Here is a 24618-nt window from a genome sequence, read left to right as displayed (position 1 = left end):
TAGGTACAACATACTTAAAATAAAGCAAGGAACTAGGTAAATGCAAAGGATGATCCATGGGGAGCAACACACTTTGTAACAAAACATTTTTGGCATTGTTAAAAGGGTAGATACAACTATGATGCTACTATTTGAATGAAACAAGATACTTTGGTGAATCGAGTTTTGATATGCATTGTTGGACCTGGCCTTTTTACAGGGTCATCTCCAAACTTTTTGCCTCCTTCCTCCTATTTTTTCTGACCTGTTGTTTTTGGCTTTTGAACTCTGGGCACTTTACCACTGCTAACCAGTGCTAAAGTGCATATGCTCTCTGTGTAAATTGTACTGCTGATTGGTTTATCCATGATTGGCTATTTGATTTACTTGTAAGACCCAAGTAGAGTGCACTATATGTGCCTAGGGCCTGTAGATTAAATGCTACTAGCGGGCCTGCAGCACTGGTTGTGCCACCCACTTAAGTAGCCCCCTAACCTTGTCTCAGGCCTGCCATTGCAAGGCCTGTGTGTGCAGTTTCACTGCCACCTCGACTTGGCATTTAAAAGTACTTGCCAAGCCTAAAACTCCCCTTTTTCTACATATAAGTCACCCCTAAGGTGTGCCCTAGGTAACCCCTAGAGCAGGGTGCGTTGTGGGTAAAAGGCAGGACATGTACCTGTGTAGTTTATATGTCCTAGTAGTGTAAAACTCCTAAATTCGTTTTTACACTACTGTGAGGCCTGCTCCTTTCATAGGCTAACATTGGGGCTGCCCTCATACATTATTGAAGTGGTAGCTGCTGATCTGAAAGGAGTAGGAAGGTCATATTTAGTATGGCCAGAATAGTAATACAAAATCCTGCTGACTGGTGAAGATGGATTTAATATTACTATTCTAGAAATGCCACTTTTAGAAAGTGAGCATTTCTTTGCACTTAAATCTTTCTGTGCCTTACAATCCACTTCTGGCTAAGTTTAGTTGACAGCTCCTTGTGCATTCACTCAGACACACCCCAAACACAGGGTACTCAGCCTCACTTGCATACATCTGCATTTTGGATGGGTCTTCCTGGGCTGGGAGGGTGGAGGGCCTGCCCTCACACAAAGGACTGCCACACCCCCTAATGGGACCCTGGCAGACAGGATTGAACTGAAAGGGGACCTGGTGCACTTCTTAGCCACTCTTTGAAGTCTCCCCCACTTCAAAGGCACATTTTAGTATAAAACAGGGCCTCTGCGCTACCACCTCAGACACTTGCTGGAGAAGAAACCTGAACCAGAACCTGCATCCTGCCAAAAAGGACTGCCTGGCTGCTCAAAGGACTCACCTGACTGCTTTCTACAAAGGACTGCTGCCTTACTGTTGGCCTGCTGCCTTGCTGAACTCTTGCCTTGCTGCAGAAGTGCTCCCCAAGGGCTTGGATAGAGCTTGCCTCCTGTTCCCTGAAGTCTCAGGACCAAAAAGACTTCACTTTTTCAACTGGACTCCGTGTGCGCCGAAAAATTTGACGCACAGCTTGCTCTGCGGTGAAAAATTCACTGCACGCCGCTCCAGAAAGACGCCGCTCGACGCAACGCCTGCGGTGCAAACGGAACTTCGACGCACGGCCCACCTGGACAACGCCGCCCGACTTCCAGAGAGGAAAACGACGCGACGCCTGCCGTGAGGAAGAAAATTCCACACACAGCCCACCGGAACGACGCGCAGCCGGATAACAAGCCTAGGATTCCAGGCGCAGACCCCGGTACATCAGGTAATCGTGCGACCCACAGAAGGAGATGGTCCACGTGCCGGAAAACTATGTCTTCCCAGCGTGAAAAATAACGACGCAACTCCTTGTGTGAAGGGGCGAAACCGACACACACCATTTTTCCCGTAAAACGACGCACGTCTTCCCCGCGTGGAAAATAACAACGCAAGTCCGTGTGCGAAGGGACGAAACCGACGCACACACCATTTTTCCACGCATCTCCTCCTCTGCGGCCCTCTGTGGAGATTTTACACTCCAAACCAGGTACTTTGTGCTTGAAAGAGACTTTGTTTACTTTTTAAAGACTTAAGACACTTCATATCACTTTTCAGTGATATCTTTACAATCTCATATTGCATCCTTTATCATTTTGACCTGCAAATACCCAGATAAATATTATATATTTTTCTAAACACTGTGTGGCATATTTTTGTGGTGCTATATTGTGTTATTGTATGATTTATTGCACAAATGCTTTACACATTGCCTTCTAAGTTAAGCCTGACTGCTCAGTGCCAAGCTACCAGAGGGTGGGCACAGGATAATTTGGATTGTGTGTGACTTACCCTGACTAGAGTGAGGGTTCTTGCTTGGACAAGGGGTAACCTGACTGCCAACCAAAAACCCCATTTATAACATGCATGTTTTAGTAAGGGTCTTGAAACATCCTGAACCGCAAACTTCAGGGCAAAAGCTACATTTGTGATTAGTGAGACATTGTTAGGTGCACATTACCAGTCTTCACTCCATCATGGACTCCTGTCCAGCCTTCAGTAAATAGGATCTGCAAGACCTCCTCGTCCCAGGGAAAGAATAATAATACGGAGCTGGGAAAACAACCGGTCCTCCGGCCCACCAGGTGACTTTTGGAGGCCAGTGAACGCACTTTCTCCCGCAGGTCATTCCACCTCTTCCTAACTTCCACCTGTGTGCACAGATTGTATGCTACAGCATTCGCTCTGTCGACTAATCTCGCCCACATCTACCTTCTCTGAGATATGGTTGTATTTTGTACTTGGCCTCCTAACAATGAGGCTCTAATCTAATAATTTCATCCACTATGACTGACAAGTCTCCCTTTGTAAAACGGGGATTCATCCTTCCTGCCATAGTGAGTAACAGAGAAAGATACCTAGTGGTGCCCCAAACGTTGATGAACAAAAAGAAATCTTAATGAAAAGAAAATAAACAGAGGCAAAAAAAAACTGAAAGAAATCCTGGCTCCTGAGCAGCAGACTGGGCATCAGATTGGTGTTCTGCAGTGAAATAGCAAAGGATCATGTTCTGAAAGGGAGTGTGTTTTATAGTGTGGTATGCAGGTGTTCACAATTGGCCAATGTACGTCAGATGTGTACTGCTAGAATCCATTCAATAGCCTCAGCCATAATATAATGCTGAATGGGTCTTGCAACTGGCTCCCGCTGTCAATGGACTGCCGCTTGTACACCGCAAGCATAACTGTGTTATCTAAACATCTTTGGCACAGTCCTTACCATCACAACAGAGTGTTATTCTTCAGCACTGGAGTCCGCCACATCAGCTGCAGGTAATAGCTTGCACAACAGACTCCCTTCTGTCGACGCGGACGGAGGTTGGACAACCATAGATCTAAATACGACGGTTGGAACTCCATCAGCTTGACTGAGTACTTGGGAGTGCTGCAGCAGCGGGATGGAAGGAGTTCCATCAAGATGTAAATCAGGCACTAAGTGATTTTCTCAGAATCACAGGATGTTGATATGATGCCACAGTTCTGGCCTGGTTCTCCATTTTGAAAGTCAACAGTTCTGGCCCAAAATGCCAAAAAAGTTCACATACAACTCACTGAAGCTGACACATTTGTTTAAAATGTGAGATACTATTCACATTGTGGATAGTATCTTTCACAATCCGCAGCAGGCTCCATACTGTCATGGATGCACCCAGAAGCCTGTGGAAAAAGCACCATGAAACCATGCCATTGTCAGATTGTACACTATATAAATACCAATTGTGTAATATAACATGACATAAAATAACATAGATTTCACTCTGCAATGTAGAATTGTGCATGCACCCTCTACTCCTGCTTTGTTTGGTGTAATTTCCTAACCTTACAAGTCTAAATGTGAGTAGAGCGGCAGCATTGTCTCTCTTTGTAAAAACTTGGCCTGAGTCCTGTTCCTGGAGGGAATGATAGCAGTAATGATGAGGTTTTTGATTAATCAATAACTAGCGTGGGAAGCTGAATTTTATGACATATGTGCTTCCATTTTATGAAAGAAGTTATTACAAAGGCTGAAATTCTCATTTTCCCAACATTAATAAGTAATTACCAAATCATAAAAAGAAGAAATGGAACGCCCTCCATCGCATAAAGAGCGCAACAGAGAAGCTGTCCTGGGTGATTCATATAATAACAGACATTTGGACCCCATGAGCATGAATGAGATATTGATTAGCTGCAGGCTCTTGCTTCAGCTTTATGCAGTGGGTATGACTGAGGTGGTTGTCATTCCTGAAGGTGAGCAAGAGAAAAGAAATCCTATCAGTGCATGTCAGCATATCAGTTCCACATAAGAAATCCAAACACATGGTAATATGTAATGAAAAAGATAAATACAAAACAGACAGTTTATTTCTCAAATACTATTTCCACATCACAGTGGTGAGTCACAAGAGCGAACTTTAACCAATGCACCATTACAATACGGCTTTTGCGAAGGTGGATGAAGTTCCCCTGCTTCGCTTGACTTTGAATGCGAGTGGACCATAGGTTTAATCACAGTGGAGCAAAAACAACAGTGGAGACTACTCTGTCTTTGCCGTTATTAAACTCCTCTGACAGACCTGCAGAATAAGTGTGGTCAGAGGCAGAACCTCTAATTCTGCACACTTGATTTAGATGGCCAGAACTAGAGGTCAGTTTTCACTGCCTGTACCTGCCAGGAAACCCCCCAAAAAGACCGCAATGTGGTGCAGGGCTCTGTCATGTTAATGGCCCACTTCACCAAACTATAAACAGCACTGACAGAAACCACCACAGCAGCAGTTCCGGCCAATGATTTAAGAAATGACTACCAGCTTGGCAGTCATTTCTTAATTAGGCAGGCAACACCTCTGCCAGGGTGATTGAGTAATTTACTCCATCTCTCTGATGGAGAAACTGTCCGCCCGCCCATACATTGATCAGGTCCTTAGTCTTGCTTCTCTGGTTCTTCTTTCTGGGACATCAGGCTGCAGGGGATTTGTTGCAGAGTTGTGCCTGCTAGTACTAAGGGCTTGTTTTAACCCTTTATGGCATGGACCACATGCCAGGACAGTTACACATCATGCTTTCCGCCTGCCAGAATGGACTGTGAATGGCTGTGCATGACTGTGGACTGGTGGCAGCCAGCTCACATCCATGGGTGGCAGCAGGAACAGTTTCCTACTGTTGATCAGGGTCTCATTTTTATTTTTTAATCCTTTAACTTTTTTGTAAAGATAGCAATTTTAAAAACTGTTCTAATATGTTTTAGGAGGCCCTCATATGGAATTATGGATTCAACATTTACTTTTCTGGGGCAAACAGTAAATACCTTTAGAGAAGGTTATGAAGGCCATTGCACACTGAATGAAAGAAAATTGATTCCTGAGAGCAAAAGCCATTTTATCTGATTGCAGGTTTTCTGGCTAGATTTTTGGCCAGCATACTCTTTGCTTGTGTCATGAGTCAATTTTATTATGACACTTATTGTTGCTAATCAATCACTGCAGACACAGAGCAGCTATTTCAAAAAGCTGGTTATTTTGACCAAAACCTCTAGTAAACATCTCAAGGATCTAACACAGTCACACCAGATATCAATAGTGAATGCTTTCCTGTCACCATCAAGCATAAGCTCCTGGTAGCATTGCATCGTTTGGCCTGCCAAAGAAGGATATTCTAAAATTATAGAAAAAATAAAAGTCATCAGCATTGCTGCTGCTCAATTTTGAGACTGTGGGTGGAGGTAGACCATACTTGCACTTAGGTTAGGGGATTTGGACACTACAGTCTCTTTTGGTCTCTTCTGTGTTCAGCCGGTGGCAGGCCTGTCGTTAGAAAATTACCTGAATCATCACAGTCCCATCCAATGTGTCAAATTTACATACTGCTTCTATTATTTATGAAGGAAGTGTGGCAGACCCATCATTCACCTCGTCTAGCCTCCCTCTGGGTTGTTTGTAGCAGCCTGGGAAGGCTCAGATAGGGTGTGCTAGGGCAGTGTGCCATGAAGCTCCTGTGCGTGCCGTGGTGTGGACTCTGGCATATCCAGAATTACTTGCTATCAGCCCAGCCTGATGTAACCATTAGACTTTGCAAACACGTGTATGTATGTTTATATGTATGTATACAGTATTTCTATAGCGTGACTATGGCACTGTACATGGTCAAAGACAAGCATAAGGTCAATGAGAAATTTGGAGAGGAAGCTTAGTTGTAGGCAGTGTGATGTAGTGTTCTATAAAGAGTTGAGTCTACGACCCTTTCCTAAATTTGAGCAGTGTTTGGGTTGGTCCTGATGGATATTTGGATGTTTAGATCATTGATGCAAGGATAGAGAAGGCATGCCGTCTTGTCTACACTTTCAAGGCCTCTGCCCTATAACTATGTATGTCTCTGATATTTTTCTGCTTTCATCTTAAACTGAAACCTCCTGTACAAACTTGTGCCCTCTAGCAGCCTGCAAAATATGCATGAGCATGCCTAGCTTGAATCAAGTCGGTAACCAGAGTACATTACTTCTTTGAGCAGATTCCAGCTGATGTGGGATGAAATGTATCCGTTTTTGTTGCACGTTGAGAGCATGCACTAGTTCTCAAAACCCCTTGAGGTACATCTGATGATTGGATCTGTTATCACTGTATCATTAGCAGAGGTGAGAAACACACAGCTTTTAGTTGCACCCTGAGGAAGAGACACCAAGTTTAGTAGTCCATAATTTTTCATGCAGTGGATGTGATAATTGTACCAGATTTACATGCACAGTAAGACAAAGGAGATATTCTATACATGGTGTAGGCACTCAGGGGGTCATTCCAACCTCGGCGGTAAAAGGCGCTTACCGCCAGACAGAAGATCGCCATAACACCGCCGCGGTCGCGGTAAACCGCCACGGTCATTCTGACCCGCAACTGGTAAACCGCCAAAAACCCGACATCAACAAAAGTCCACCACAGTAACGGCCAGCGAAAAACTGGCGATGACCAAACCTCCACCGTCACGCCAACAGAAATACGCCCATGCCATTCCGACCCACAAATCCCCGCAGCGGTCTTTCAACCGCGGTATTCCATTGGCGGTACACACCGCCGCGGTCAAAATACACACACCTTTACAAAACACTACCACATTGGACAATTCAAAATACACACACCTGAGACACATACACACACCACTCCCACACACCCAATTAAATATAAAACACACACCCACATCACCCACAAACCCTTACGACCACAATTGCGACTGAAGGACAGAGAGAGACAGCACAGCATAGAGTAGACCATCACACAGAGGCAATCACAACATCACCCACACAATATCCACGCACAAAACACCATACACCACCACACTCACCACACTCTACAACACATACACCACCCCTCACCTCATCCACACCACCCCATGGCACCCCAAAGACACCCCAGGTTCTCTGACGCCGAAATCAGGGTCATGGTGGAGGAAATAGTTTGGGTAGAGCCCCAGCTCTTCGGGGCACAGGTGCAGCACACCACCATTGCCAGGAAGATGGAGCTATGGCAAAGAATAGTGGACAGGGTCAACGCTGTGGGACAGCAGCCACAAAATCGGGACGACATCAGGAAGCGGTGGAACGACCTACGGGGGAAGGTGCATTCCATGGTATCAAGGCACAACATCGCGGTACAGCGGACTGGCGGCGGACCCCCAGCTACTCCCCCAGAATTCACAGCATGGGAGGAGGAAGTCTTGTACATCCTGCATCCTGAGGGCCTCGCAGGAGTAGGCGGAGGAATGGACTCTGGTAAGTCAAATCTTCACTACTTCATTCCCCCCACCCCACCTGCATGCCAAATCATACCCCCACCCTCACCCCCACCCCCATCACACCAACTCCATGCAAATGGCTCACCATCACAACCCACCCATCCCAAAACCTAGCCCGGCATGCCTCCCCAAAGCATGGACACCCATCACCAAAGCATGCCCACTGCACATACCCATCTCCCCCACAAGCCACCGTCACAAAAGCCCCCACAAGGGAATGCCAGCACTGGGGTACACGGCCACCCACCCATTACACGAAATGGCACACACAGAAGCAATAACCATACTCTTATACCCCTGCAGGACCCGAACGCCACCACACCGCCCAGGAGGGTCCAGAGATGTCCATCCCACCCCCAGAAGAGGCCCCCAGTGATGACAGCAGCTCTGTCTCCCTGGACCCAGATGACCAGCCCGGCCCATCGGGGACCTCGGGACAGTCGGTTCCCCACAGACAGCCACAGACTACAGCAGACCTAACCCCCTCTGGGAACACCAGCACAGCTCCCATCCAGTGGGCCCATGCCTCTGTCTCCAGGACACGTCAATCAGCGGTGTGTCCACCACTACAGGGCACCCAGGTTGACCCACCACCCCAACAACAACAGGGACCTGGGGGCAGTGGTAGTGGTCACACGGTCCAGGGGACAGAGGCCCAGGGAAACAGGGGAACTGGGAGGGCTGCTGTGCGACAGGGGGGGACAGGCCCAGGGAACCGACTCTCCAAGAGGCCCTCTCCTCCATCATGGGAGCATACCACCACTCCCAGGAGACGATGGCTACGGTACTGGCCAGGTTCCAGGAGATCCAGGTACTGCAGGAGGAACAGTACATGGGGTTCAGAGAGGAACTGAGAAACATTAGTTCCGCAATGGGGACCATCGTCGTGGCCCTTAACCAGATAGTCACCACATTGCTGGACCATGTGGCACCACAAAGGGCCCCTGTCACTAGCATGGACCAGGAACAGCCTACCACCTCCGCCGGCGCTAGTGGACAGGAGGCCCCCACACAACGACAGGCCACCAGAACCCCACCTCCTGCAGAAGAAGAACCACCCCGCAAGCGGTACCTGAGATCTCACAAGAAGACAGAGTAGGATGCCAAGACCCCCGCCAGCAAACGATACCCCCTGATGTCATCCCACTGTCCCACATTGTCACCCTGTCCAAACTTAAACTGCCCCTGCTCCATCCTTCCACAGGCATATGGACAATGCACCTGTGAGACTGAAAACTGGACTCAGCCATGGACATTACTCCACCATCACCCATCACCGTTTTGCAATCATGTCACTAAATTTAGCACTTTAATAAAATCACTTATTGCACTTACAAAATCTGGAGTCTGCTTGTATTTTGAACAAATGTATTAGACATAACGTTGCCAAAATGTTCAGTTACATTGTGATGACAACATATCACTGTCACACAGCTGTAGTCCATGGGCAAACAAACAGAGGTCTCGCAGTGGGGCCCACAGCTCTGAAAACGGAAGGGAAAGTCACAACTCAGTTAACAGGAACTGGGGGGGAAACACAGACAGTAGAGAGGCAGGAGACTTTAAGTAAATGTAAAATGGCGGGGTTGATTCGTACCTGTGTGCTACTGAAAATACTGTTGTATCACTGTGTCCCTGTTGTCTGTGTCGTCCCCGTCGTCTTCCTCCTCTTCACTCTCCACAGGCTCCACAGCTGCTACAACACCACCATCTGGACCATCCTCCTGCAGGAAAGGCACCTGGCGTCGCAAAGCCAGGTTGTGAAGCATACAGCAGGCCACGATGATATGGCACACCTTCTTTGGTGAGTACATTAGGGATCCACCTGTCTTATGCAGGCACCTAAACCTGGCCTTCAGGAGGCCGAAGGTCCGCTCGATCACCCTCCTAGTACACCCATGGGCCTCATTGTACCGTTCCTCTGCCCTTGTCCTGGGATTCCTCACTGGGGTCAGTAGCCACGACAGGTTGGGGTAACCAGATTCACCAATTAGCCACACACGGTGTCTCTGTAGCTGTTCCATCACGTAAGGGATGCTGCTATTTCGCATGATGTACGCGTCATGCACTGACCCAGGGAACTTGGCATTTACATGGGAGATGTACTGGTCAGCCAAACAGACCACCTGGACATTCATTGAATGATAACTTTTTCTGTTCCTGTACACCTGCTCACTTTCACTGGGGGGAACCAAAGCCACATGGGTCCCATCAATGGCACCAATGATGTTGGGGATATGGCCAAGGGCTTCACTGTAGCCAAATCGCCCACCTCAGGGAAAACAATGTAGCTCCGCATTTATTTCATCAGGGCAGACAACACTCTGGACAAAACCTTAGAAAACATAGGCTGAGACATCCCTGATGATATGGCCACTGTTGTTTGGAATGATCCACTTGCCAAAAAATGGAGTACTGACAGAACCTGCACCAGAGGGGGAATCCCTGTGGGTTGGCGAATGGGGGACATCAGGTCTGCCTCCAGCTGGGCACACAGTTCCTGTATAGTAGTTCGGTCAAGTTTGTATGTCAGTATGACATGTCTTTCTTCCATTGTCGACAGGTCCACCAGCGGTCTGTACACAGGAACATACCTCCATCTCCTCGCAAGTCCCAGCGGACGGTGCCTAGGAAGGACAACATGGAGCACAGAGTCAAGCAACCCACAGGTACGTAACCACAGCTTGCACAGAACACGATTCGCTATGCATTGAATGGCTTGTATGAGTGGCAATGCAAGGCCTAGGCCTGTGTGACGCAGTAGAAATTAAGCCATGTGGGCCCTTGAAATGGCGGCTGCCTCACCTGTGAAGTGTGACAATGGGATGTGAGGTCAAAGCGCTGGCGTGGCACACCGTGGCGGTATGCGGTCGAAGACCGCGGCGCAAAGCAGCATTGGTTAACATTGAACCCTATGGGTCTCAGGAGCCAATGATGATGTGCGCCGGCGGTCGCGGTACGCACCGCCGCGGTGCGCACCGCCTCGGGCGTGACCACCATCTTCTATCTGCTTAATCACTCGAGACCTATACTGCAAGTGCTGCTGTGACCTCGGTCTGGAAGATACAATGGCTGCTGCGACTGGGGAAAGGGCCCCTGCCTTCAAATCCGAGGAATTGGAGAAACTTGTTGATGGGGTCCTCCCCCAGTATGCGCTACTCTACTGTCCTCCAGACCAACAGGTAAGTACACTGGGACCATGCTTTGTGGGCAATGCCTGTGTTGAGTGGGGTGGATGAAAGATGGTGGGGAGGGGAGTGAATGAGGCATGCATTGCACGACAGATGAGAGCATGTGCCATATGGCAAGGTTGGGGAGGGGGGGCCACTCACATCGACCATGCAGAAAATGATTATATTTATTTTCCCACCCTGTCCATGTCACATAGGTCAGCGCCCATCAGAAGATCGACATTTGGCGTGCCATCGCCAAGGACGTCCGGACCCTGGGGGTCCACAACAGACGGGGCACCCGCTGCCGCAAGAGGTGGGAGGACATCCGCCGCGGGAGCAGGAAGACCGCAGAGGCTCTGCTGGGGATGGCCTCCCAACGTAGGAGGGGTGGCTCCCGTCAATTGACCCCCCTGATGTCCCGGATCCTGGCGGTAGCCTACCCCGATTTGGATGGGCGCGTGAGGACATCACAGCAGACACAAGGGGGTGAGTACCAGCACATTCTGCTATGTTAACGCACAGTGGAGGTGTCTGGGTGGGGGAGGAGGGCTGTGGGTATCTCTAGGCCAGGGCGATTTCTGTAGGCTGGGCCCCTCCGTAAGGCATGGCCCTGTGCCCCCGCCCCCCACCTCTGTAGGGTGCTAAGTACAGCTATCCATGGCCCTGTTTCACCTATGTGTGCAGTTGTCGTCCATAGGCTTGTAGGCCAAGTCACAATAATTGAGTAGTGTACACTGAGTGCGCGGCGTAGTACAGGGGGTTTCTGTGTCTGTCCTCTCTGGCAACGGTGTCGCCAATGCATGCACTCAACATGTCATTTTTTCTCCCCCCCCCCCTTTTTTGTGGTCTTCCTGTTCATGTGTGCATTAGCATCATCAGGCGGAGGAGAAGTGGCATCGGAGCACGAGGGAGCTGCATCTCACATGGCCCCGGAGGGCCTTGCAACCGACTCCGAGTTCACCAGTGAGACGGAGGGCGAGGGGAGCTCCACAACGGGGACCCGTGGAGACGTCAGCGACACAGACACGTCCTCGGAAGGGAGCTCCCTTGTGGTGGCGGCAACATCCGTGCCCACCGCTACAACAGGTACAGCCGCCACCCCGCGCACCAGCTCCGCCCTCCAAGCAGCCCCTCAGCGTTCGCCCCATGCCCGCTCGGCCAGGAAGGCGGGCATCTCCTTCGCCCCAGGCACCTCAGGCCCTGCCCCAGTTACCCCTGCTGCCCTCAGTGAGGAGATCATTGACCTCCTCCAGACGCTCATTGTTGGGCAGTCTACCCTTTTGAATGCCATCCAGGGTGTAGAAAGGGAGGTGCACTGGAGCAATGCATACCTGGAGGGCATTCATTCGGGTCAGGCTGCCCATCAGCGATCGTTCAATGCTCTGGCCTCAGCACTGACGGCAGCCATTGTCCCTGTCTCCTGCCTCCCCCCTCCAATTTCCTCATCACAGTCCCACTCCCCTGTTCCTTTGCCTATCCCAGCCACACCTACAGACCAGCCTGCACACACATCAACACCCAAGGGCAGCTCATCCAGACATAAGCACCACAGATCACACAAGCATTCACACATGCAACATCCACATGCAGACATGCCAACATGCACAGCCTCCTCTGTGTCCCCCTCCTCCTCGTCTCCCTCCTCCCTCCCTGTGACGTCTCCACTCACACCTGCATGCACACCACCATCAGCCAGTACGTCCATCACCAGCACGCCCACCAGAACACTCCGCACACGTGCAGTCACCACCCCCACTGCCATTTACACGTCCCCTGTGTCCTCTCCCAGTGTGTCTGTCACCCCCTCTTCCAAACCACACAAACGCAGGCAGCCACCCACCCAACAGCCATCCACCTCACGACAGCCTCCGTCACAAGCACCTGCACCCAAAGACAGCACACTTGACTCTCCTACAACCACATCCTCTTCCTCCACTCCCATACCCACTGCACCTACCCTTCCCACTGCTCCTAAAAAGTTTTTCCTCTCCAAAATTAATCTCTTTGCATCACCTGACCCACCCCCTCCATCTCGTAAGAGTCCAAACAGCACCTCAGCCACCACAAGCCCTGCACCTACAAGGACCATAGTCCAGGGCTATTGGAGTCCACCAGCTTCTAGGGCAGCAACATCGGCCAGCAGCAAGGGGACAGCCAGCCCACCCCCTGGGAAAAAAACTAAAAAAGGGAAGGGCCGGCACGAGAGGCCAGAGACGGCAGCCCCCAAAGGCACTACCTGGCACCGTCACCTGGCACATCCACAAAGGGAGGCAAGGGCCCCAGAGAATCGGCGAAGAAGGGCAAGGGCAGCAGGGCGGACATTTCCGGCAGCAGGCGAGCTGCCCAGGAGGGCCCCACCAGCCCCATTTCGGGTGTGAAGGAGGACACCCACGGGCCCAGGACTCCAGCACAGGAGGGCCCCGCAAGCGAAAGGTTGGATGGCGACTGAGCGGAAAATATTGGCCCGATCTGGTTCCCTGGGAACACATGTCAAGCACCGCTGAACAGGGCCCCGCCGTGACAAGCACCGCTGAACAGGGCCCCGCCGTGACAAGCACCGTTGAACAGGGCCCCGCCGTGACAAGCACCGCCGAACAGGGCCCCGCCGTGACAAGCACCGCCGAACAGGGCCCCGCCGTGACAAGCACCGCCGAACAGGGCCCCGCCGTGACAAGCACCGTCGAATAGGGCCCGCCATGAAAAGCACCACCGAACTGGGCCCCGCCGTGACAAGCACCGCTGAACAGGGCCCCCGCCGTGACAAGCACCGCTGAACAGGGCCCTTCCTGTCAAGCACCGCTCCGCTGGGCCCTTCCTGTCAAGCACCGCTCCACTGGGCCCTTCCTGTCAAGCACCGCTCCGCTGGGCCCTTCATCTCAAGCACCGCTCCGCTGGGCCCTTCCTGTCAAGCACCGCTCCGCTGGGCCCTTCCTGTCAAGCACCGCTCCGCTGGGCCCTTCATCTCAAGCACCGCTCCGCTGGGCCCTTCCTGTCAAGCACCGCTCCGCTGGGCCCTTCATCTCAAGCACCGCTCCGCTGGGCCCTTCATCTCAAGCACCGCTCCGCTGGGCCCTTCCTGTCAAGCACCGCTCCGCTGGGCCCTTCCTCTCAAGCACCGCTCCGCTGGGCCCTTCATCTCAAGCACCGCTCCGCTGGGCCCTTCATCTCAAGCACCGCTCCGCTGGGCCCTTCCTGTCAAGCACTGCTCCGCTGGGCCCTTCCTGTCAAGCACCGCTCCGCTGGGCCCTTCCTGTCAAGCACCGCTCCGCTGGGCCCTTCATCTCAAGCACCGCTCCGCTGGGCCCTTCATCTCAAGCACCGCTCCGCTGGGCCCTTCCTGTCAAGCACCGCTCCGCTGGGCCCTTCATCTCAAGCACCGCTCCGCTGGGCCCTTCATCTCAAGCACCGCTCCGCTGGGCCCTTCCTGTCAAGCACCGCTCCGCTGGGCCCTTCATCTCAAGCACCGCTCCGCTGGGCCCTTCCTGTCAAGCACCGCCCAGCTGGGCCCTTCATCTCAAGCACCGCTCCGCTGGGCCCTTCATCTCAAGCACCGCTGGACCATTGGCAGGGCCGGATCTGTGTCGGCCAGGGCTTCACGAAGCACTCTGGGCACCATGCCTCCTCCAGAACCAGTGGAGTCTGTAATCCACTTGATGGGCTGTGGCTTTGCACTCCCCAGGATGGATCAGTGGGCAAGCCACCCACTGTAGAGACTTGAGAGACTGTGGCTTTGCACTCCCCAGGATGGTACAGTGGGCAACCCATCCACTGTAGAGACTTGTGAGACTGTGGCTTTGCACTCCCCAGGATGGTACAGTGGGCATGGAGGCCCCTCGTGGATCTGGCGTTGTGGACTCAACTGGCTGAGGTGCCCCCCCTTCCCTTCCCCCTGAGGTGCCTGTAGTTTTACTATCTGATGCCCCTGCAGTGTTCTCTCCAATGGAATCGGGTCTTGTGTGTGGACTTTGCCCATGTGTTTAGGCCCATTGGCCCACGAACAATGGATGATAGCCAATATGGCCCGGACTTTTGACCTATGTATATATTGTTCATGATGTAATATATTTTATTTATATATTTCATATTTCACTTAACTTCAATTATGCTATAATATACTTCATTTTTAATGATCATTTTATTTTGTCTTTGCATTCTTCCGGGGGGGTTTGGGGGTGTCACTCTGACTTGTTGCTCTGCATTGATGTGTGTGTTGTAGTGGGTGAGGGTGGGGGTGGGTGTGTGGCGTATGTGTGTCCCCGTAATTTTTTGCCTCCCCCCTCCCCTGTGTCGTAGGTGCAGTACTCACAGTTGTCTTCTGCGCCGGCGTTCGTGCTCCTGGTAGAGGAGCAGGTAGACAATAGCTGGTAGGATGTGTAGTTCGGGTTCCATGCTGTCCAGATTCCTCATGGAGTGTGTAGAGGTGAGCGTTTTCCCGTTCGAAGTCTGTTTCCACCGTGTTTTTATCGGCGAGGCTCCCGCCCCGGAAAAGGTGGCGGATTGGTGAGTTGTGATAGGGTGGGCGGTACATTGTCTGCCGCCTGTCTGTTGGCGGTGACCGCCGCGCTGCTTGTCTGTACTGCCGTGGCGGTCGGAGTGTAAAAAGGGCGGGCTGTGTTGGCAGTTCCCGCCAGGGTCGGAATTCCATTTTTTGGGCCGCCTGCCTGTTTGCGGGTTGGCCGCCGCTTTTACACCGACCGCCAGGGTTGGAATGACCCCCTCAGTCTTGCTGTACTTTGAGGTGGGGTGACGAATTCACAGATTCTTTGTGCACCTCCATGCAGAAATGCTGATGCCTCTGTTTAATGGTTCTCACTGACACAGGAATGATGAGTGTACCGGTTTATGATGCTCCATAATGCAGAGGTGAGGAGAGTGAGCTGTTTTAAGTCCCTTGGAACAGAGATAATGAATGTGGTGAACATCTGAAGGGGAGGGTGCTCTGTTACACAATGCAAATAAATAGCCAAATAAATAGGAAAGAACCTAGGAAGTGAATGTGCGTCTGAGTCGTCCTCTCTTCACACCAAGCTGATCATGTCTGCTTTGCACTGCTGGACATTGTGTAAAGTCTTCACCAGATCTAAGATGTCTATCCTGGTTTAGCAGTTATAGGTCATCATTGTGATATTGGCTGTAAAAAAGCCCTACCGCCGCTGTGACGGCTGCCAACATACCATCACCGCGGCTACCATCAGTCCGCAATATTATGAGCACTGCCTGACTTCCGCTGCAATAAGGGCAGAAATCCAGTGGTGATCATACTGTGGACGGTGGTAAGCTGGCGCTGCTACCACCAGCACCGCCTCACCAGTAGAACGCCGCCAGCCGTATTATGTCCAGTAATATGGCCTTGCGGTGTTCTGCTGGTGGGGTGCTGCTGGCGGTAGCAGTGTCCCTTCCCATTCCCTGCCGGAAGACCCCCCCAACCAAGGTTAATGGGGCTTATGGCAGGGGAGGGGGTGGGACGGTGGGGTTGTTGTGTGTGTGTGTCTGAGTGTGTGCATGAATGTGTGAGTGTGTTTGGACAATGTGTCTGTGTGTGTTGTGTTGTTTGTGTGGTTATATGCGTGTGAGTGAATGCGTGTAAGAATGGTGAAGTGAGTGCGTGTCTGCATGTCAGTGTGATCGTTGTAAGAATGTGTGTGAGCATGTCTGAAAGTATGCATGTATGCGTGTGTGTGTATGAATGCCTGTATGCCAGTGTGAGTGATTGGGTGTATGCGTGGTGCGTGCCTGCGGGTGTGTGCATGTATGGGGGGTGGTAGGGTGTGTGTGAGGATCGAGAGGGTGTGGTTGTGTGTGAGGATCTGAAGAGGTGGGGGGGAGTTTGGATGGAGGGGTGGGGGGTGTCAAGTGAGTGTTGGGGGTGTAGGGGAGCCGCCTACCGGTGACAGGGAAAGAATTCCCTGTCACCGGTAGGGCCTACCGCCATGGTTTGCATGGCATTGCTAATGCCATGAAAACCATGGAGGTAGGCAGGCTCATAATGCCGCCAGCGGTACTATGCCAGCCGCCGGGCTGGAGATAAACATCTCTGGCCCGGCGGCTCATACCACCATGGCTGTATGAGTGGAGAAGTGGCGGGTTGGATGCAGCCAATTCGCCAATCTCATAATGTGGCAGTATGTACCACCAGCCTGTTGGCGGTATTGCCGCACACAATTACCACTTACCGCTAGGGTCATAATGACCCCCATAGTCTACAAATGATACATGAGATAACAGTCCGAGAAGCCTGCACACACACACACACACACACAGAACTGGGTCAGTGCAATTCATGGTACTCAAACCTCACAGGTCAACAATCAGAGTAGGGCCTTTGACAGGTTATGCACCTTTGTCATAGTCAAATTATGTGGTTGAATAACAGCTGAGGTTTACTTTACTCACCAGGTGATTTCACCACCTCCTGTATTCCCTATTGAATCCCTGCTGTGGAAATGGTGTACCAGAGCTTCTTCACATGCACAATGGCAGAAGCATGCTATTGCTGCCAGAGTGCTTCAAAATTGTATCCTGTTTCCCTGGGCTTTCAGATGGTCTTCCAACATAATATTGTTTCTGGAGTAGCATTGTCTATACTACAGGGAGCAAAATATTGAGCACCAAAATTTCACCACGTTATATGTATATCATTAAGCATAGGTTGACTTTGCTTATTTCCACAACTGTGTACTTTGAGGTAAGTGGATGTGGAGGTATTACAGTACATCTCTACTTACCTATAAGCACTTACCTTCTCAATATTTTGGTCCTTGAAAAAACTGCGCCATTTTTTGCAGCATTTCTAACAGAGCAGGCATTATAAGGAGGCACTCCATTATTTATGATGGGCCTCTGTGTACTTTGCAGAATTAGCACCAACATTTTTGGCACCAATCCTGCAAAGTACAACAATAGCGTAAAAAAATGATGACGCTATTGTCCCTACCCTGCGCCATGATGCACCGTATGTTAAATACGGCATACACCGGGTGGCTTTAGGGGTGAAATGGGGAGCTAGAAAAGTGGCGCTACATGTATGGTGGCACCACTTCTCCTAAATCTGGGCCTAAGTTTCTCTATGGAAGATTAAACAGAATTCACAAAGCTGTCATAGAGCGCACCACAGCAGTGAAAAATGATATGCTGCATTGGGTAACAGGGAGAGAGCAGGAGTGTGCCATATCTACAGAGATATGGCACTTTCCTCCTCTCTCCCTAGCTCCAGCGCTGAATTTTGCTGCTGAGCACCACGCACACACCTTAGCGCCATAGTGCAAGGGTGTATGCATGAGTCTAGCATAGGTTTTGTACTGGAAGGGTTACCTTTCTGCACAAAATACTATGCTTAGAATTAATTTAAAACATTTCCTACTTTGTATGTGCTGTACATTGCAGCACACATGCAAAGTCGGAAAAGAAAGGAGAAATGAAACATTGCTCCTTTTAGCGCCTGCTTTCCACCAGCATCTTTTTTGGCACAAAACCCTGTCTACTAATTTTAGCAGATAGGGTTTTGAGTCAAAAAGAATAGATGGTAGCACAGAAACGCCCATGTAGTACCCATGCAACCCGCCTTGACTCTAAGTAAAGCAAAGCACTCCATACAAACTAATGCAAATGCCAATTTGCATTGGTCTGTAAATCCCAATAAAGGCTTTGCATTGGGTTTGGGTTACAAAAGTAACTCAAACCAGATGAAAAAACTTTGTGAATCTTGTGTTTTGTTGGTTATTCACAGAGTTACTTGAAATAAGGCACTGCCAACCTTGGTTTAAAAATTATCTTAGCTGTAAATATCCCTGAAGTCGGATCACCAACTTCCTGTTAGTCCTCTTTTGATTAGTTCTGGTTATCTGTGCTGTGTTCCAGGTTCCTAGAGTACGCTCTTCAAATTATTGTATCAGGTTTTGAATTTGTGGAATTAACTGTTGGCTTTTACAGTTTGCACTCGATTAAGTTCATCTGCTCTTTGTCTTTCTCAATTCAGGTTGGTTCCTAAAGGTACAAGGTCCACTGGATGCAGCAAGATGAATCAGGCGACTGGCCTTTATCTCCTGGAAACCTCCATTTAGACACTGTCACTCAGGTCTGTCTCCGTTTTACTTGCTTTATTACCTGGCAAGGTATGCCAGTTGAGGATGTGATATTTACACCCTCTGGATCCGGATGATCACCACAAAACTTTCTTTTGGAGTCTAGACGCTTCTAGAAGCTTCCAGAAGCTTTTTGGGAAGGATTTTGTTGATACACATATATTGAATACTGTTTGCCAAATTTACATTACCGGTAGCAGTAAATACCGCCACCAGCATGGCGGTCTGAACCGCCATAATATGAACACAGGGAGAGCCGCCACAGTCGGCCCTCCTCCACCACCAGGCTACCGCCGACAGTCAGCCTGACGATGGCGGATATCATTATCTGACAGCTCAGCGGTGCAAGCAGCGCCACCCTCTGGATAATGAACCCTGTTTTCTCCAGCCTTTCCCTGGTGGGTTCCCCCGCCAGGGAAAGGCTGGCAGAAGAGGTGCTCCAGGGCCCTCCTTGGGGCCCCTGCACTGCCCTGTTGCACAGGTCCGGGTGCTGCTGCACCCGCCACACTGAGGCATTGACGACGGTTCCATGTGGGGCCGTCGGCAATGTCCCGGCCCAGCAGAATGTTTGTAATTCGGCCGGTAGGGTCTCAAGGGGGCTGGCGGTCTATGAAAAGACAGCCAACATGAACACGGCGGGGTTTCCCGCCGTGTTCATAATGAGCCCCTATGTGTTTGTGATGAATGTGTCTGTTTTGCACTGCTGATGTTCCCCTCGACGCAACTCCCTCAGGTAGTCTCGGGCAAGCAGGACATGCAGCAGAGTGAGCGCAAGCTGGAGTTGGGGAGACCCGGCGGGCCTCCGCACTCTCTTATTAACTTACCTACAAATGGACGGCCCACCAGTATAATGTCCTGCGACACCATTCTTCTTCCTGGAGGGGGCCTGCATTGGAGAGGCCACTGGCGTCTCCCTGTTGCTGGGAAATTCTAACTCCCAGAATTCCCTCTTCAGGAACATATCAAACCCAATCCAAAATGGGCACCTTGCCTTCTTTATTACCTGAAATCTCCCAATCCAACACAGTAGGACCCTGTCAAGGCCATGCCCAAGTCCAGATGGTCCAGCAACAGATGCAGGAGCTACAACAACTGCGAGATGAGTACCTGGCTCTTCGGCAAGCCCTGGTGGCTAGGGTGGCTGATTTTCCAGCACTCTCTTCAGCATTTCGATATTTCAGGAGATCCACAAAATTGAAGGAATTCTTGGATTCAATTACAGTGTTCTTTGCCTTCCATTAAACTCAATCTTCGCAAGACACAGCTAAGGACAGTTACCCGATCAGTGCCTTGTCATGTCCAGCCCTTTGGCCATCTGCTTAGTAGCCACAGAAGATCCTTGTCTTATGAATCACTCCACCTTCCTGTCAACCTTTAAACTAGCGTTCCACCAACCAGATCTGGAATTCCCTGCTAAAGAGGCTCTTTGCAATATACAAACATGAGGGCAAGTCTTTGGACCTACCTTACCTATTTTCGCTGATTGGCAGCAGAAACTACATAGGTTAAACAAACCTTAGGTACTCTGTTTCACAGGGGCCTCAAAGAGGAGATTAAAGATTAATTGGTCTTTCTGTTCAAGAAGAAACCTCTCCACGTTGATGGATAAGGCCTCGCATAGTGAGAATCGACTGCGGAAACGTCGGTCCAAAAGACAAACAGCCTGCTTCTATTTGGCTTTTGGCAGCATTAGACCATCAGTATATATGGTGGAAGCTTCCTCCCAAGTGTCCACCATCCTTTCTAGTGAAGAACCAATGCAAATTGGTCTGGCCAATGGACCTCTTATGGAGTCCAAAAGAGAACAATACCTTAAACACAGGGTATGTATGTACTATGGATCCCTGGAGAATCTTGTTCAAGTTCATTAGGTGGGTTTCCAGAAATTTTTGGGAGCTACTAGGTCCTGTCCCTTATAAATGGGTAAGGACAGGAATACCTCAAACCCCTTTTGTTTATAATGTCTGAGAAATATGAAGCCTTGTTTTTTCTCCTGCCTGTGTCTGTGGAACTCCCAAATCGGGGTACGGAAAGGATTCTGGTCCTCTTAGACAGCGGTACCAGTGGAGTTAATTTGAATAAATGTTGGGCCAAAGATCAAAAATTCCTCTCTTCGACAATACCTGAACAAGTGCACTCTGTTGATGGCACACCCCTGTTTTTTTGGATCCACCAAAGAAATGACACGCCTTGACACTGACTTTTGGAAACCACCAAAAAACTAATTCCTTTGAACTCATGTCCTCTCCTAACCACATCGTTATTCTAGGGCTTCCCTGGTCACCCAACACAATCCGTATATAAACTGGGAAACCCATACTATTTCTCACAAATTCTGTTTTTCCACTGAGAATTATTGGATCCCTAATGAGCTTGTCAAACATCCTGGAACTGACTCAAATATGATTAATCCCCTTCAGGGAGTGCTTGACCAATATCAAGCATTTACTGATCTTTTTTGAGAAACCAAGGGAACTGTTTTTTGCTACCCCATTGAGAAACCTGGAGCCACTGTTACATTTGGAAGGATTTACTCCCTTTCCGAATTCAAGAAGGAGACCTTAAGGTTATATCTGGAGGAGAACCTGTGAATCTTGCCTTATTTCTTGGTCCTCATCCCCTTCTGGTGCTCCCATCCCCTGTTGGTGCTTCCATGTTCTTTGTTGCTGAAAAGTTAAATGACTTAAGACCTTGCAATGACTACAAAGGATTAAACAAGATCACAATAAAGGATTGGTATCCATTGCCTCTAATCAAGGATATTTTGGAATCCATCAGAGGTTCCAAGATCTTCACCAAAATTAGACTTACCTCTGTTAGGCTTACCTCCTATTATCCATCAAGAAGGGAGACGAGTGGAAAACAGCCTCTAGAACTCCACTTGGGCATTTTGACTACTGTTTCGTGCCTTTTGGTTTGAGCTATTCTCCAGCAGTCTTCTAACATTTCATGGACCATATGTTTGCCAAAATGCTTAATCAATTTGTGGTTATCTATCTCGATGACATCCTAGTGTTCTTCAGAGATCTCCTTTTACATCACCAGCTTGTCAGCCAGGTATTACTTAGACTCCATCACATTCTACTGTTTTGTAAGCTGTAGAAGTGTGAATTTGACCAATCCAAAGTCGAATACTTAGGCTTCTGGATCAACAGTACTGAAGTCTCACTGGATAAGCACAAGGTTTCCACCATTACGGACTGGCCAACACCATCTAATGTGAAAGAAACCAAGTGCTTTCTTGATTTTGCAAATTTCTACAGGTAGTTTATTGAAAACTTGAATTAGCAGAATTACCAAAACCCTAAAGAAAGACATGCTCCATCACAGTTTCCAATGGGATGCTCAAGCTAAGGAAGGCTTTATAGGTGTATAGAAGGCCTTTATGTAAGCAACACTCTTGTGTCATCCAGATCCTTCTAAAAAGCGAATTGTTGAAACCGATGGCTCAGACCAGGCCATTGAAGCTGTGTTTCTACGTCATGAAGATGATGGTCTTGAACATCCAATTTTTTGTCCCACGGCTTATAAGATTTGGAAAGAAATGACTCTGTAAAACCATGGCCAGAAGAAAACTTCTGGCCATGAAAAGAGTCTGTCCTCTGTGGAGAAATTTCGTAAGGGGATCACCAGACCCTTTAAAATCCGAACATATATTCATAATCTCCAGTGCGTTTAAAAATATGCAGTGTAAAAACAGCTGACTTCTGTATTACCTATATTTCCAGCACTCAGAATACTCTAGCAGAGGCTCTCTCATGCAAGCTCAGTCAATCTTTGAGCAAAACATCCTCCCTCTGCAATGAATAGTAGGAATAGCTCAATCCTTTCTTGACAAAATTCAAGCTGATTACTCTAAAGTTTCTCAAAAAGATTGGAACTCCTTACAAGGACAAACTGTTAAGAGGAACAATTTTGTGTTCAAAGAAAAAACTCTATTCATTCCATCCAAGACATTCCACTTGAGGCTTTTAAGATGTGTTATGACTCGCCAGTTGCTGGTCAAAGAGACTTCATTCCTTTTTGTGGCCTTCTATTTGAGAAGACACTGAGGGGGTCATTCCGACCCCGGCGGGCGGCGGGCACCGCCCGCCGGGCGGAAACCGCCAAAAGACCGCACCACGGTCAAATGACCGCGGCGGTCATTCTAACTTTCCCGCTGGGCCGGCGGGCGATCTCCAAAAGATCGCCCGCCGGCCCAGCGGGAAAGCCCCTGCAAAGAGGAAGCCGGCTCCGAATGGAGCCGGCAGATTTGCAGGGGTGCGACGGGTGCAGTGGCACCCGTCGCGATTTTCAGTGTCTGCAAAGCAGACACTGAAAATCTTTGTGGGGCCTTGTTAGGGGGCCCTGCACTGCCCATGGGCATGGGCATGGGCAGTGCAGGGGGCCCCAGGGGCCCCACGACACCCGTTCCCGCCATCCTGTTCCTGGCGGTAAAAACCGCCATGAACAGGATGGCGGGAAGGGGGTCGGAATCCCCATGGCGGCGCTGCAAGCAGTGCCGCCATGGAGGATTCCCTGGGCCAGGGGTAAACCGGCAGGAAACCGCCGGTTCCCCTTTTCTGACCGCGGCTTTACCGCCGCGGTCAGAATGGCCCAGGAAGCACCGCCAGCCTGTTGGCGGTGCTTCCGTGGTCGTTGGCCCTGGCGGTCGGTGACCGCCAGGGCCAGAATGACCCCCTGAATGTTGTTTCTTGTTCTGTCTGTGTCCAAAATAAGATATCTCTTTCTTGACCTTCAGGGCTACTCCAACGTTTGCCTGTTCCTCCAGAGCCGTTGTATGCAATATATCAATGCTTTACCCCTCTTTGGACAGAATAGAGTCATAACGGTTACAGTTGACTTTTCCCAAGATGGCTCACTTCAGTACTCTGAAAAAAATGCCATTGACTAAAGAAATGGGACTGATATTTTTACAAAAGGTTTTCCAGTTACATGGGCTGTCTCAAATTATAATTTTCTAATCGAGATCCTCAATTTGATTCTCATTTTTTGCAAGTCCCTTCAAATTGAAATGGCACTGTCCTCTGGTTTCCATCCTCAGACAAGTGCCCAGATGGAACGTGTCAACCAAGGTCTGGATCAGTTTCTTCACTGTTTTTGAAACTCCATGCAAAGTAGTTGGTGCTCTTTTTTTTAATAGTGTGTCTAAGTGTTCACCATTTTTCTTTCTTTATGGTCTTCACACTAACTTTTATAGTCTTCACACTAAGGCCCATATTTATACTTGCTTTGCACTGAATTAGGGTCATTTGTTTACGCTAATTCAGTGCAAACTTAACTCCATATTTATATTTTGACGCTAGACACGTCTAGCGTCAAAATATTGGAGTTAACGTCATTTTTTGGAGGTGTGAAACCACCTTGCAACAATGGGATGCAAGGTAGGCATTCCCATCCCAAAAATGACTCAAAGCCCCTAGCGCCATATTTATCCACCCGTGCAAAAATGACGCACGGGTGGGAGGTTGACCCAAAAAATGACGTTAACCCTGATTTGTGTCAAATTTAACGCCTGGGTCTGATAAGGCATTAAAAAGAGGCCTACACACTACTACTTAAGGAAAACACACATAAGCAACATTGGCAACCCACAGGACA

At 49.6% G+C, this 24618-nt stretch overlaps 1 long non-coding RNA gene across 1 annotated transcript in view; it reads left to right on the top strand.

Moving 5' to 3' along the window:
• LOC138260422 (uncharacterized) overlaps window positions 1-24618 on the top strand; it is an 87638-nt gene that overhangs the window by 42562 nt on the left and 20458 nt on the right. The window contains exon 4 of the long non-coding RNA XR_011198853.1: window positions 18912-19010. This is a non-coding gene — a long non-coding RNA (uncharacterized lncRNA). The remainder of the gene's footprint in view (window positions 1-18911; window positions 19011-24618) is intronic.

Source organism: Pleurodeles waltl, chromosome 9 (genome assembly GCF_031143425.1).
Source record: "Pleurodeles waltl isolate 20211129_DDA chromosome 9, aPleWal1.hap1.20221129, whole genome shotgun sequence".
Classification (NCBI taxonomy): domain Eukaryota; kingdom Metazoa; phylum Chordata; class Amphibia; order Caudata; family Salamandridae; genus Pleurodeles; species Pleurodeles waltl.
This window is presented reverse-complemented; position numbering and strand designations above follow the sequence as displayed.